Source organism: Anopheles coluzzii, chromosome 3 (genome assembly GCF_943734685.1).
Source record: "Anopheles coluzzii chromosome 3, AcolN3, whole genome shotgun sequence".
NCBI classification, from domain to species: domain Eukaryota; kingdom Metazoa; phylum Arthropoda; class Insecta; order Diptera; family Culicidae; genus Anopheles; species Anopheles coluzzii.
In genome coordinates, this window is record NC_064671.1 from 87,911,870 (window position 1) to 87,928,361 (window position 16,492).

Consider the following 16,492-nt stretch of genomic DNA (forward strand, 5'->3'; position numbering starts at 1 on the left):
GCTGCATTCGTAATATCCGACGTAGGATCTCATTTAAGTTGCCGCCGCCAGCTCGGCCTCGTTGCTTGCCTGCATGATGTCGAACACACGTAATGCATTCCTGAGTAGAATCTGCTTTTATATGGGGATGATTGTAGTAAGCCCCATTGGCCAGGACGGTAAGGTTCCGCCGAGTCAAGGGTAAGTAGTTTTCAAACAGCTGCAAAGTTAGCGTCTCGCGATTGGGGAGCACAGTGGGAGTAAAGGTATGATGCACCTTTACCGGCCGCGCCTGGTACACCATTGTGCATAAACGGTTCCGTGCTCGTGTGTCCTCTTTATTGGTTCCCACACAAAAGCCCCGATGGTAATTTCAGCGATGATTAATTATACAAACGAGAGTACGGCGCGGGATTGTGTTAATGAAAATTTGGGCAACAGTTTGTTGCTTGTGTGTGTGTTCCGTTGTTAAGAAGGGTGAAAAGGGACCTGCTACGCTGCTTAAGCTATAGGTAATAGGGGTGGCAAAATAACTTGGACCTGGCAGGCAACTCAATTCTGGGTAACATTTTTGCGTTTATGATCATTAATCATGCAGGTTGTGGTCGGAAAAATAAGGCGGGAGGTATTTCCAGACCTATTGTCATTTAAGGAGTCATGTTTTGTTTCCTTTTCGTGTGCGTGCGCGTGTGTTGCTGTAAGTGTGTAAGTATATCGTTTCCTTTACTGCTGGCGCTGCCTGCCCCTTAGGGCCCAAGAGAAAGGTAAACCGTAAACGTGCGTAATGTTAACGGTAATCGCTAGCTTTTTATGGCGGTTAATTACCGATAAAGCTTTTCCGAATAGCAGACCCCGACAATTGTGGCCATCCAATGGGCGTCGTGCATTGTTTGCTGGGCCAATGTGTGTGTGCTGTGTGCGTGTGTATGTAGAGTAATAGAATATTTATGGTTGATTTTTATCGAATTGGTTTGCTTTAATACGAAGCGATCAACTATTCTTTTATGGTTAGCGTTACATATCATTGCTGTTCCGTTAATTTCCTATAATAACTTTATATGAAGTGATAATTGTTGATTTGTTTCTTTATAATATTTTTATTCAAGTAATTTTGTTAGCATTGTACATTAAAGTAACTTTGTGTTTTTTTTGTTCTACATTTTATATTACACAAATTTTGGTAATAATATTAGGTTAGATATGTTCTTTTCGTCCATTTTACTGTATAACAGGTTGGCTGATAAGTCCCCGGTCTAACAAAGAAAAACACATTGTTTGTCAAATCATTTTTATTATTCAACATAGTTCCCTTCAAGACCGATACAACGATTATAACGACCTTCCAAATTTGTGATACCATTTTGGTAGTACTCCTTCGGTTTTGCCTCAAAATAGGCCTCAGTTTCGGCGACCACCTCTTCATTGCAGCCAAATTTTTTCCCTGCGAGCATCCTTTTGAGGTCTGAGAACAAGAAAAAAGTCGCTGGGGCCAGATCTGGAGAATACGGTGAGTGGGGAAGCAATTCGAAGCCCAATTCATGAATTTTTGCCATCGTTTTCAATGACTTGTGGCACGGTGCGTTGTCTTGGTGGAACAACAAAATAACAAAAGTTGCTTGACAAAAGACGCTCTGTCTCACAAACTAATTGACATATAGACGTCAAATTTTGACACGAATCATTTGAAGGTTGGTACTATATAAAAATAATATGCATTTAATACTAGCGGCGCCATCTATGTGTCAGACCGGGGACTTATCAGCCAACCTGTTATTTATTTCATTGTCATGTTTAATTAGTTATAATTAGTTCTGATGGTTTCGGGTCATTTTTGTTTCGTCTTTACAGATTTGCATACTTTTTGTTTATTTCAATTTACTTATTATAATGCCAGGTTTCGTTATGCATTAATATTTAATATGCATTCTTTAGTTGTAGTTATGTTTGTGTATTAAATCTTCAATTTTTGTATTAATTTTTAGTACAACACTTTTCATATTTGAATATACACTGCGCGAAAATAAAATAGCACCACCTGTTTTGTGCTATAATTGTGGAATTACTAATCCACTAAAGATATTTTTATCATATACCATAAATATTTTACATTTCATGTTTACATTTTATTTGTTTCATTCAACAGTTTTTGTTTGTTTACAATTTGCAGTTTTTCATTGAAGTACAACATTTTAAGTCTTCTTTTTATATATTTTTCACGTATTTTTTACGTGGTTGTAAGTAAACGTTAGAGTAATTAAACCATTAATATAGAATCTTTTTCGTTAATTTTATGGCCATCACAAGGGTATTATTAAATAAATAAAACTCAAATTCTTTATTTATTCAAGCGTTTTGCATACGTTACAGTCTTTTACCTTTGGGATACGATTTTGTTTATGTTTTTCCAAGGCAGTATAACGAGATATCAAAAATGACAACCACGAGGGGTTCTTCCTTTCAATCAGATTTTAACAAGCTTATCATTTGCAAACATAAAACATAAACAGCGCTCACTCCCATTCGCAACCGCCTCTCAAGTATTGTACGCCTCAAACCCATTCCATTTACGATCCAATAATCGTAATCACATGCTTTCGTAGAGCCACACTTTACATCTCTGATCGTCATCGAGGTCTTATGACAATCACCACCCCGTACACTTTGTGTTCTGGGGGATAGGGTACATTCAGAAGGAAAAGCTCTCCACGTAGAAAATGCATAAACAAACATACAACTCAACAACACGGAGGGAACGGGGCAAACGATATGCTCAAAGCAAACAAAGCGCTAGGAAGAAAGGAAAAAAAGAAAATACAGAAAGAAAGGACTTCACAAACAAAACGCAAAACTATCGTTAAATGCCCCCTAAAGGATTGGAAAGGAAAGTGCGGCTGTGAACCAGTCAGTCGGTTTTTATTTTATTATAATCCCCCGCTGCCGTCCCGTGGCGCGCCAGCACAGCAAAACACTCGGCTAAGAATCGGTCCCCCCCCCCCCCCAAGGGGTGGTGCAAAAGAGGAATAAACAAGTTTATCGCATAAAACCTGATTTAGGTGAGAACAAAGAAATGCATAAACTCTCCCTGTGTATGTGTGTATGATGTTGTCGTTTTTTTTTTCTTACACACATTTCGTTTTCTTCCAAAGGGAAATAATGTTCGCCCGGATTGGATGGATTAAGGAAAATCAAACCGAAGTAACGAGGAGCGCGAGTGCGGAACGGGGAAGTAGTCAGACGGGGGTTTGCAAAAAGGATTCCTTCGCACTTCGGAAAACTACTTCGGTGTGTATTTGTTACAGCTCTGTACCGCACGAGACGAGACGAGTTGGATAATCGTTATCGCTCCGGACAGTGGGTGAGGAGAGCTTGGGGTGGCGGTATAGGGGTTGGGGGGTGGCCCCTGGGTTCAATAACCAAATAAATTCGCAATCAAATTGACAGTGTGCTTTCCGTTCTGGTTCGCTTTTCGGGAAAAAAATCGGAACCACCCGGGATTTGGTGCAGTACACAGCGGAAAGGAAAAGCTAGCGAGAGGGGGTGTCTGTGTGTGGGTGTTTGTGTGAGATTATGTGTTTGGGTACGTGTCAATAAAGACGCATTTTACTTGCATCTTCCTAATCGTTGCCATGGGAAGGCCAAGGCGCCAGATCGAAGGAAAATCGTGTTTGCTTGGGGGAAAGTCTTACCAATAGCGTAATAAACCATTATTCGAAGTAATAAAAAGCAGGGAACGGGACAGTTTCCCCCCCATTTTTTGCGGCTTGAAACAGAGTTTGATTTTTGTTCAACGAGCTTTTTCGTCCTCGTTTGCTTGGTGTCATCACGACGGTTCTTCCGTTCCGTGCTTTAATGGGTTGATGCCACACACACAGACACATTAAGAGGAACACAGCTTCCTTCTCGGCCACAGTTGCGAATTGCATCCTTCGCTTGTCGATCGGAATCGTTTTTCGATGTAGCTGGTAAACTTCTTTTCTCAGCTTGTGTGTGTGTGCTTCCTTTTCCCTCAGAACCGGGTGTTTTCCGAACCCCGAAGCCGATTCTTGTTGTCATGAAATCACACAAAGGCAAATAAATATTTATCACACAGCGTAGCACACCACGCTTACGACGCTGCTGTCGCCCAGGAGTGACGATGAAAATCGTCGGTTCCCTCAGTGGACGGACTGCCCATTAGGTGCAAAATCTTGGCAGGGAATGAATGGGGGAAAAATACAGAAAGAAAACACTGTAATATCGCGTTGACATCTCCTCACGTAACCATCACGCGTTACCACTCGCCCGGCGTGCATAATACTGCTGCACTAAGCTTTTTCGCTTCTTAGATAGCATGGCAATGGCTGTTCTTTCTTCGACGGTCGGTTTTATCGGTTCATCGATAGCGCGCGAGCGTTAGATGGTGATGATGGCGTCCTTTTTTTAGTACGGGTTATCCTTTTTGCACGGTTAATATTCTTCGACAGTTTTTGCGTTCAAAATCATGTGTAAAAACATTTTCCGACGAATTTGATTAATTGTTGATAAGTTTTCGATTACAATCCTTTACAAGGATGTATACAATTCAAACAAAGTTAAAGCTTAATTATACAGAACAGCTAATAAAAAAACAAAATTCCAATATCACTGTAGTTGTGCGCTTTTTGAATTTGGCCTAAGCTACGTACAAACATAAAAAGAAGATAAATATAGAACATGGAGTAGAATAGTAATATTCCTACGAAACATCTATTATTCATCTTTCGACTTTCTGTCGTAATGTTACCTTTTCCTTTGGTTATCTTTTATTAATTTCTTTGTACATTGATTCTGTTTTATTCATCTATGTTTCATACGTTTCATTCTATTCGATTCTATAAACATACATTCCACTTTATGTTTACTTCGTTGTCTAGTTTAGTTTTCAATCAATTTATATTGTTTCCTTTGTTTTTATTGTAGTCATTTGATTGTTATATTTTTATTCACTCGACTCAAACTAGTATCATTCTTCTTCTTTTATTTGGTAACTTCCTACGTGGACATGCCGGCCTACATGGGCTTTCGAGATATTATACCTTCCATACACCATGATACAAAATCATAATTCATTACAAGGTTTACAGCTCACTTTCGAATGTAAACATTATTATTCATCGCGTGCAAGATGTCAGTGCGCATCAATCTGATATTTCATTTCCATCATAATAATTTTTAATTTCATCAGCATGATTTTCAACACTCAACGGTCTATTGTCATCGTACAACAACAAAAAGTACAACATTTTCAAAAATACACAGTTTCTCAAGTCAATTTCCAATATCTGCAACATTTTCTATTGTATGCGAGATATTTTTCAACAGCTGTCAAATGTTGTATTTTCATCACAATAATGTTTCAGTTCTTCCGCATGATTTTCAACACGACTCAAGCTGGATTGAATTTAACAGTTCTTTGTTATGTGTTGAAAATCATGTGTTGAAACTTAAATTTCATTTTGAAACTAATAAACTGACGGCTTTTTAAAAACATATTGGATGCGGTGAATAACAATGTTTACATTCGAAACTGACTTGAAAACCCTGTAATGATGCGCTAGAAAGTGACGTAGAAATGCATGTAACAATAGTTTTGAAAATGTTGTTCTAATCTTGATGAGATGCGGTTTCCAAACCCCGATGAAAAAACGATGGAAAAAATATACCCATGAAATGTTGAAAATCATGCTGAAGAAATTGAAAATGATTATGACGAAAATGAAATATCATAATGATGTGGAAACACTTTTTGCACCAGGTGAAAAACAATATTTACATTTGAAAGAGACTGTGAATGTCAATAAAACTCATTAAAATAATGTAATGAATGATAAAAAAAACCAGTTTTGAACGCGAAAATGGGTTTTGCTCTTTTATTTATTTCTTGATAATTTTTACTTCCTTAAATGTAAAACAATGAATTTCTGATCACTAACAAATGCTTCACACACGCGCTTTGGTGCAGTAGCGCGCACTTGGTGGGATTCAAAATGTGATTCCAACGGCACCGCAACCGTACCATAGCGTTTCACTTGCCGCTGGCGTAAGGATAAAAAGGAAAACATTTCCTCGGCGTCGGGGCGAAAAAAAACATTTGCCTGCAAGTTAGTTGAAAAGCAATAAATGATATTGTCGGACCGTACAAACCGAACACATCCTCGAGAGAGTGAAGCGGTCATCGTGTGACGGGTGCGGATGGGAAGGTTGCGGCGGCGGTTGCGAAAACATGAAAACATTTACCGAACACCACAGATCTCGGTGTGCGGCAAACGAAAGCCACCGCGCGCGACAACTGTTGAAGCAGCGCGGGGCAGCGGGCAAGCAAAGGAAGTTTTGTTTTCACTGTTTTTGTTTGGTGATGGTGGTACTGGCAGCCGGCAGCAGTGTCTTTCGTTGCTTTTAGAGCGATAAAAAGTGCAATCTTCTTATCGCCCTCGGTGCGAAATAGTTCTTTTACTGCAAACGGTGTGCCTCCTCCGCTCCTCCTCGTACTGGCAATGGCCAATTCACGCTCTCTCCGTTCCTGAGCACAATGTATGCTGCATCCTGACAACCCCCGCCCGGGGGTGGTGTTGCACGGGTGACGGCTAGAAACGACATTTTCGCACCACCCGTGTGGTGCTGCCTGGCAAGGCGAGTGATGATGATGCTGACTTGGTGCTTGGTTTTGTGCAACCCGAACAACTGCAACCGAAAACGTCAACGACAAAGTTGATAAAGATTTCCCAGCCCCCAAATCCGGCAGCAGCAGCAGCAAGCATCCCAAGCTCTCTGCAGGCGATTGGGAAAGAGTGTCGGAAACTCTCCTGCCGCTGCCAACGCGGTGTGTGTGTACTAATGCCGGGGAAAGAATGTGCCACTTTCCAGTGGAATGGCTTATTTCGGGCAGATTGGTTCTTGACGGAGCTAAGACGAAAGTGAAGTTAGCCGTAGAAAGGTTGGAATGTGCGTGTGGGTTTCTTTTTCTTCACTCTTCTGCTGCAAACAGTGCAGTGAAAGTGTTGTTTTTTCACTCGAATTGGAATGAAAATAGAGTCCACAAAAACAAATCGCTCCAAGAATGGTGCATTCCGGAGGTCACCATTGTTCCGGGCGAGTCGAATGGAAAATCGTTGTCTTTGACTTTGAGGGCTAGCTTTTTTGGTGGGAAACTTTTGAGTGGTTTGTTTCCTTTTCCCTTGAGAGGGGCGTTGGGTAAAGTTGGGAGTTTGGTTCGATGTAAAGCTAACGAAATAAACTGTCAACTTCGAATTTAAAGAAAATAATTATTTGACCCCTCATGCTGTACTTACAATTCGTCATTGTTCAGCCTCACGTAATAATCGTGTTATCCTTGCGGGATTGGAGGGGAGGCATAACTAATACATTTGTGTGGTGCATAAGTAATATCTTCTTTATGTAATACGATTCATATTTGTGTTCATATCATATGAAATCCCAAGTGGCGAAAGAGACGCTCGAGATCCAAAACCGCTCTAATGTTACAACAACAACAGCTTGAAATCTCAAAGTGATCAAATAAGTCACATGATATTTTCTACTACCACCATTAAATGGTCACTAAGCTTATAAATCAATGTGAGTTTTCCATTATTAACATCAAACACCTGTGATTTCTTTCTGGTTCATTTGGTGCCCTCGGACGATAGGGTTTCTGCTCGAATAATAGACGGGGGAAATCGAGCAAGGTTCGCGAAGGGGAAATCGAGTAGCAAAAACGTCCAGTTGTTACTGGTTACTATGGAATAGTTGCTATCAAATCATTATTGCGGCAGCCTGGGATGCCTACCCAGTCAGACAGGCTTCTATTAATCTACCCATTCGAGCAGTTTTGTGTCTTTCATAACAGTAATTTAAGAGCAATTTAGCGGTACGAAGTGATGTCGTATGTCGTCAGTGAAAAGATGTAAATTAGAACAAAAAGTGTATTGTTTTAATGATTTTTTAGTGGAAGAAGACATCGGCGGTGAGTTTAAAACTATAAAATGTAAAAAAAACAGCCGAGAAATTGCATTTATTAGTGCTATTTGTGCACCACCTTCTCCGGGTGAAGCGGCTGTTCAAGTCGAGTGTGCTTAAAAAATACATTGTAATCGTTTGTATAAGTTAAGGACAATGATTGAATAAAAGCATTCAACTGTAATATAATACATTTCGTGTTATTTATTAACAATTTGGCCGACAAAAATAAAAATAAAATAGAGGAAGGAATAGGATCTGTCAAAACAGCTCGAATGGGTAAATTAACGACTGCTAATTTACCATTAAATTACTCTTAAATTACCGGTAATTTAGCGGTAGGATAGGGGTAAATTAAGTCCGATTTGTCTGACTGGGTAGCTTCCATAGAACGGATGCTGCTCGAAAAATCCTGTTATAATAACAGTTTCTCATGGCTACGACCGATCTATCGCCCGGCCTATCAAAAGATTGCAAGCAAAATAAATTTTTGTCATCCATCCAGCTCTTGAATTGTTCGAAAAAGATTCTCCAAAGGCTGCTAGACTTCGCAGTCGGACAAATCGGACTTAATTTACCTCTATCTTACCACTTAATTACCGGTAATTTAAGAGTAATTTAATGGAAAATTTGCAGTCGTTAATTTACCCATTCGAGCAGTTTTGACAGATCCTATTCCTTCCATTATTTTATTGTTTTTTCGGCAAAATTGTTAATAAATAACACGAAATGTATTATAATACAGTTTGATGGTTATATTCAATCATTTTTCTTAATACAATCATTGTATAACTTAATACAAACGATTACAATGTATTTTTTTAGTAAACTCGACTTGAACAGAAGAAGGAAGGTTATGCACAAATAGCACTAATAGACGCAATTTCTCGACTGTTTTTTTATTTAACAGTTTTGAACACAGCGCCGACGTCTTCTTCCACTAAAAGGTCATTAAAACAATACTCTTATAGTTCTTATTTATATCTTTTCACTGACAACAAACGACAACACTTCGTACCGCTAAATTGCTCCTAAATTACTGTTATGACAGACACAAAACTGCGCGAATGGGTAAATTAACAGTAGGCTGTCTGACTGGGTTCCCTCGCCTGAGTGAAACAGTGTGTTTGACAGATATTTTCTAGCAGAATAAGCATTGTAAAAAACGCAGAAAAGGGAAGGTTTCACCAGCAAACAGTCGATCCTTGGAAAGATTCCTTGGAATTTCGTAAAAAAAATCTTTAATTTACAAAAAAAAAAAGCTTCAAATGTCAGCTGCATTCTTAGTATGTTCAGCTCAGTTTATGTTTTGCTTTGGTTTTTGGGAAGATGAAGCATATTGCAACACTATTTGCTTCAAAGTTTTAAAAAGCCTTTTTCAATAATCAAATATCGCGCAATCTTTCTCACTCACAATCATAAAAAAGGATGCAATTTCTTCTTGTTGCGCTGACCATTAAACGTGGGCGTGTTTCTCGTAAAACCCAGACCAAGTGATACCCCTCCCGTCCGGCAGTAGTGTCCCAAGCGCTTTGTGAAATCGGAAGAAACGTATGGGTAGAAAGTGTGTGTGTGTGTGTGCACTGCCCGATTTTCCACTCGCTGCATATTCCGTATGCAAAACTCATGGCGCAAATGAGGCAGAAGAACACATGTACAAACGGATCGTTGCGATGGCTCGTTAGCTGCAGCCTCCTCATGCACGTTGCGCTTGGTTGGGGGTTTTGCGGAGGAAAATAAAATTGGTGTATTTTCCACCAGCACCGTCTGTTGCAAAATAAGAAAAAGAAAGAAAAGTAAAACAAAAATGGAAAGGAAATCACATAAAAGCGATTCGATGTCGTAAAATTTCCCTATAAACGCGGACGAAAAAAAAAACAGCTCCTGATGGACAAAACTTGGGGAGCAAGGATATTTTCTTCCTTGCCATTCTTAACACTATGTAAGAAAAGGGAAGCTGCACAAAAATTGTCCCAGGAGCGGGCGATCCCTTAGTCGACGACGGTTCGACGAAGCAAAATCAATAGTCCGCGGCATTACTTTTATGGTACAATAATCGTTATTGGATAAACACGGGGACCATAGTTTCTTATTGCTTTCTTCAAGAGCTGTCGTGAGGAGGGGGAGTGGTCCGTTATCCATCCAGTGAGCCGAACATTTACTATGTAGCAACATGCAACACAACACAACCGCGCTCGGTATGGTACAACACGGAGACGATTTCAACGATGGGTTTCGTTGAAAAATGGTGCACAGGCAGGCGAACGGAACGCCCCCTGGCCTTATGCTACTTCCGCTCTCCTTATCGGCCGCGTACACGCCGACGACAGAGAAGGCAGAACCGGAAGCCCCGGGTGGGAGGGCGTAAATTGATTATCAATAGCGTGGAGCATTAATTGAATCATTCTAACTCGGCGCCGTCAGTGGTGTACTCTGTTGCAAAACGGGGATCAAGCCGGCCCTTCGAGTTGGGCGTCCCTGGCGTCCAGAAGTAGTCCTGGTGTTCTTCCCCACTAAAAGTAACATTGTTTTTAAAGCCGCGAACGTGCATTTTTGCGATGCATTTGCGATCGAACGGCCGTCCCTTCCATGCTGGTAGTGGAAGCGGTGGGGGGATGCGGGATTCATTGCCATTGTTACCATTATTATTGTTGCCATCGCGGTCACCCGGAAGCTCTTTACCGAGCAAGGGGGGGAAGGGTTGCATCCATTAGGGTGCGGATGCGGGGCTGATGATGCTTTCTTCAATGGTGAGTGCATCATCGTTTGACGTCAAGACTTGGTGTGGTGGGTTCGAACAACCCCTACAGTGGAGTTGGCTCTCTGGATGCGGCACAAAATCGATGGCAAACAGGACGTGACGGATTTTTCTGACGTGCCTGCACTGCAATCTACTCTTCGTTTTTTTCTCCAGTAACCAAGCTGGTGCAGAGGTGCAGGTGGTATGCCGTTTGCCAGCGAATGGGGTGGCAGCGATGTAAGGGGAACGTTATTTTTAACGGAAATCTTATGCACGTCTTCACTCTGCGGGAGGTCGTTATTGTGTGATGGGTGGGTTGCGATCTTTTTAACCCATCAAGTATTGATGTAGTGTTATTGGTGAGCGAGGAAATTGTGTTTATTTTTCAATTTATAGCGCTCTATTGCATTGCTTGTGGTTCAAAATTTTGTAATCTTTTTGAAAAAAGAAGTATGAAATTTGAATTAAAATAGTCAATTTTATTTGTTTGGTGTTATTTTCACATATTTCTTTGTTTTTTGAATATAATTTGTTTTTTTTTACGATACATATTAGTATTAGCAAACTGTCAATCAATATATGTCAAATGTTTGTTGCTCAATTGTGAACATTTGATGTTTAAAACTGTTCCAATCGTTTGAAACAGGAAAATGGAAAGCAAAACGATTTTCAAATGTATCTTTGAATTGTACACAATTGGAAAATTCCACTATGGTGCAAAGAAACTTTTAATTATTAAAACTAATTGGGATCGGGTGGACCAGAAGATGATACATACAAGTCTAGCCAATTTATTGTTATTTAAGCCTAATTTCACTGTAAGTAATTTTTGCGCAAATAACATCGAGCTTACTCTTAAAATTTCCTGGATATACTTTTTCTTTCTCTCTCTCTCTCTCTAGTTCGTGGCCAATTAATACCACTTGTCGTTTTGCCTGTGATCCGATCCGTGTGCTGTATAGCTAGGTCATGTTCATTCCCCGAAATAGAACAAGCTTATACTCATCACGCATAAGCTTAATCATTAGAAACGACCATACATTTCGCACCGTTGTGCCTCCTGCTGAACTCCCACAGCGGCTGTAGATTCATTTAATCGAGCACAACACGTCCACTTTTCATCGTCCGGATGTTATTAAAACCACGTACCACAGGGCTGGACTAGCACGACTTCAGCGCGAACAGTGCAAGCCAGCGCACACCAACTTGCTCGGACCACGCGGATTAACCATTTCGTATTATGGAGTGATACCGTCAACGGGATGGGTGGTACTATTGTCCTGCTTTATGCCCTCCTTCCCTCTCTCTATCCACATCTCTTGTTAGTCTATGCAAGTACCTCCCATCGGAAGTGTAATTAGTCATTCGCAACAAACGATAAAAAATAACCACCACACCGACGTGAATAGAAAGGAAGCAGAGGGTACAACAAACAAACATACATTGTTTTACATACAGTACGCAAACCTGTCGTTTGCTTTGTTGCGGGTAGAGACAGGGGGCCACTGTTATGTTGGAGGGAGGGGTTCGATGGGTTCGGTAACCCACCATTGAAGCATTCATCATTTACGGCGATTGGAATCATTGTCACTTGCAGGCGCACACTCGCGCTGACCCCGATCGGTGTTTTGGAGTTCGTTTTATTGTGCCCCGGCCCTGGCTCTGTGGTCAGTTACGGTCGGGGGGGGGGGGGGGGGGGGGAGAGGAAGGGTTTGGGTTGGCAAGGTTGGAAACAATTCTATTTATGCTCTCGGTGCTGGGTCTAGCTCCAGCCGCACCGAACCCCGAGTGTGGTCGCTTTCGAGTGTGTCAATCAATATGGGCGTACACACTGCAGTAGTGTGTGTGTGTGTGTCCTGCCTCGCTTTCTAGCTGAGTGGGGGGTGGTGGTTGGTGTGTTGTTGTGGGCTCTTCCTGGCCGGCGGCCGGTCGGCATGTTGCTGGTACGGCGGAACGGTGACTAGAGGACGGTCTAAAAAGCCGCACTCGAGAGCTCGAGAGCGGTTGTTACGGGAGATGACGATGTCAATGCGGCGTCCTCCGGCTCGAAGGACCAAAATAATCGAAGTAGGCGAGGATGTATAGCTGTGTGTGTGTGTTTGTGTGAATACAGTTAACAATATAAATAAAATCCATATCGTTCGCACACGATACACCCAGCATCCCTGATGGTCTGATTTGCTGGCTGGTCCGGTGTGGACACCCGGTTCTGGCAGGGACTATTCAACAATTCCAACACAATGCTTACTTCTTCACCTGCTGTGAAGTTTATCCACTTGAAATCAATCTCAATCAGGCCAATTTCGATTTTCTATGATCACGGCGGTGTGAGAGGGTCGTGTGGTGTGTGTGTGTGTACCAGAGTCCTATAAAAAACCTTTAACGCTGCCCAATGTGGAACGATGCCAACAGCAGGTCCCGGTGCTTCAGATATGTGTTTGTGTACGTGTGTCGTTAGTGCACAACCCCATCATCTCCTGTCACCCTCGACCCTGTGGTAGAATTATTTTAACTACCGCTCACAAAGTCATCACCATCAGGAATTGCTGAATGAATGCAGGCAAGGTGTGCGCATAGTTTGTGGGTGACGGCACGGCCGGGTTTCGATCGCTTAGAATGCGAGCGTCAAGTGCACTAAAAGCACGTCGATTATTGACCGATGTGACAACTATTAGTTGTGTGTGTGTGTTGTCTTTGTCAACTTGTAGTTCCGGGCAAAGCGTTCGCCTCTCGGCAGGACCTCTCCGCGCAACACACAGCAGCAGGGAATCGTTTTGCTATTTATAAAATGCTGCCTGAGGGTGTCGGAGAGGGAGGGTCCTGCTGGCAGGCATTTAGCCGATAATCCTTGCTGACAGTAATCGGTACCCGGAACACACATTTTGTCACCGCACACATCGCGATGTTATCACCCAGGTAGGCACGTGGGACGCTGCTGCCCCGAATGGCTAATGGCTTAAGGGTTATTTATAGGAATCCATTCAATCCTGGAGTGTGCTGGGGACCGAGCATGCCTTCATTAATGGGTCGTAAGCAAAAATCCTACTATCTAGATTGTTTGTTGATCTGTTCTCTGAAGTGTGTCCCGGCATGCCAATTGCTTCAGACGAGAGCTTAACGGATAATCTAGAATGAAACGATCGATTATGGATGCATGTTTCCTAGCTGTAAGGGATGAATGTAATAAAACATTGTAAGATTAAGAATTTAAAGTATTAACTATCAACTCAACAAGATAGTTTGGATCTAGAGCATTCCTTGACAGCTATGACTCATTCTAATCTGATTATCCGTTCATTTTCCTTTAAAACATCCAAACAAACGCACACGAGACGGTACAATTGCTTTTTGAATTTCTTTACACGACTACTTCCGATCGGATAACCGATTTACTTGCTCCACCGGGAGTCGCCAATTCTAAATTTGCGTTGAAATGGTTCCCAACAAACAACCAAGCACACACACACACACTAAATTGGACCACAAAACAGACCCACAACAACGGTCGCAATATCCGTTCTACGTTGTCGTAGATTTTTATGATCAAACTCTCAAAAGACCACACACAAACACAGAGAACCAGACGAAAAAAACGAAGTCGTCAAATTCGGCATCAGCTCGATGCTGCTGTCATTCACTCTACCTAGTTTTTGATTCGTTAGTTTTCTCTCCCAACCTCCTCCTTCTCAGCCTGCGGGAGTTTGATTCTTTCGAAAATGGCTCCAAAGCGACCTCTCGGACCTAGAATCCTAGGAGCAGTAGAAGGATATGCAAATCGATGCTTCGGTCGAATTTATCGCTCTAGGAATGTAGACGTCGGTCGGCAAAGAGGATATCTTTCCCGTTTATTTTTTTCGTGTGTACTGTGATACGATATCGAACGGAGGGATGGATTTCAAAAGGGATATAGATCGTTGGATTTTGTGATTTGACCGTTAACACCAGTCGAGCTAATGTTTGGAAAATCCCTGGGAACTGTTTTAATAGCGGTTTGGCCCCGCTTTTCATGTCCTCTCTCTCTTTGCTTCGCTATATATTGGCTGTCGTTCGCTTCAGTTCGTCGTCTGTTTCGTCTGTCGTTAGAACCATTTGGAAAGGATTCGTTTCGTTTTGTGTGTGTGTGTGAATAGAAGAATCCTGATCGAAGTTTTAAATTGTTCAATCATACTATGAGCCCGCGCAGTCGAGTCTCTGGGGGTTTGGGGAACGTATCACTTTCAGGAGGTTATTGCTTTTGGTTTCACTAATCGAGTGTTGGTTAAAATGCTAGCAAGAAGAAAAATACACTGCTCGGTTTACTGAAGGACTGTGTTCAGTCTAAATTTCACCGGCCATCGGGAGGAAGGACTACAAAGCACACACATTGAAGAGGCGGAAATTGTAGCTGAAAGCTTTTGTGATGTGATTTCCTCTTGCCGGAGTCCCGGCGTGAAAGCCTACCCGTGTTTTACGTCACCGGATGTTTGACGCGTCCAAGAGGGATGCTGTCAAAATGAACACCCCGAACACACCCAAGAACGCTTCCCAACAGTGTTAATGTAAGAAAGATTCGGTTTTTCTGTTGTTTTTGTTGCTGTAGATGATGAACGATGCGCTGGGCAATAAGGAAATTACAGCGAAAATAACAAACACTGGATATAATTTAATCACTACCAATCATTGCTCATGCTCCCCTTCGAATACCCTCCCGAGAAGCATACAATTTATTAGCCCGCCTAAACGAATCAATTAAAACTGTGTGCGTGCAGTTCCGGGGATGCATTTAATTGCGGTCGGTAAAGTCCGCCAAAGTGGTGTCCCTTTGGCGGTTGCCGAAGAAGAAACCGTTGGCGCCAATCGGGCGGGCGAGAATTGACTCAGAGCAGGGACACACGCTGTCATCGGGTTAAGGCGCACGGACTACGGAGAGACAATTTAATTAAGACCACAAGTAGAGTGTACTACGTGAAGCAGGCACACCGAGAGAGAGAAAGAGAGAGAGAGCAAGGGAATGGCGAATAAAAAAGGGAAAGAAAAATGGAAGGTCCATAGCAAAAGGACCCGATCGAAATATGGGCAGTGGTGTGGCAAGTTGTGAAAGTAATTGACACGAGCGAACGTGGAGCAGCAGCAGCAGCAGCAGCAAAAGAGGATGCAAAATGAGAGAGTGTAAGGTGAAGCCGCGCAACTGGTGTCGTTGTGTCGTCTGTGGTTGGCAATTTGTTCTGTTCGGTGGGTCCCTTTAGGTTCCGCCGTCTCAAACGGGGAAGGATGCGCGCCCGAAGGGATATATTTGTTGTTTTTTTTCTCTTCTCTGTAATCATTATTGTTACTGTTTTTTTGCCCATAGTAACGCAATTCTTCGATCGGGGTATGTGTTTTCGTTCGGCTCGGCTAACTTGTAAAGACCGATGGTCATAATTCAATTGCGAACGAATTGATTCCCTATTAGCGGTTGTGCGGAAGTCCACAGACAGAGCGAAAGAGTATTGTCCGCGTCGATGGTATCTCGAGCTCCTTTAGGGATGCACCTTCCTCTCCCGTTCTGACTAGACAGAGTGTTTACAGCGATTGGCATCATGATGGTATTTTTGTGTCTGCAATTTTTCACCTTTGCACTCGTGCGGCGGCAGTAACGACACGAGCAAAAGAAACTTTAGTCTTAACTCTTTGAACTGCTTTTGCTGCAATCGGACGCGCCCTTGCTTGCCCATTAGTAAGTAAATTGACAGTTATTGCGCTGACTATGCTCCTCGATTGTCGTTTGTCGAGTTGTTTGTCATAAATCTACCCAACTAACCAACTAACTGCTGCAGATCA

General features: G+C 42.2%; 1 protein-coding gene across 2 annotated transcripts in view; it reads left to right on the forward strand.

The window, feature by feature from the left end:
• The window catches only part of LOC120958783 (matrix metalloproteinase-2), a 270,470-nt gene that overhangs the window by 50,347 nt on the left and 203,631 nt on the right, over positions 1 to 16,492 (forward strand). The gene's annotated exons all lie outside the window — the stretch shown is intronic.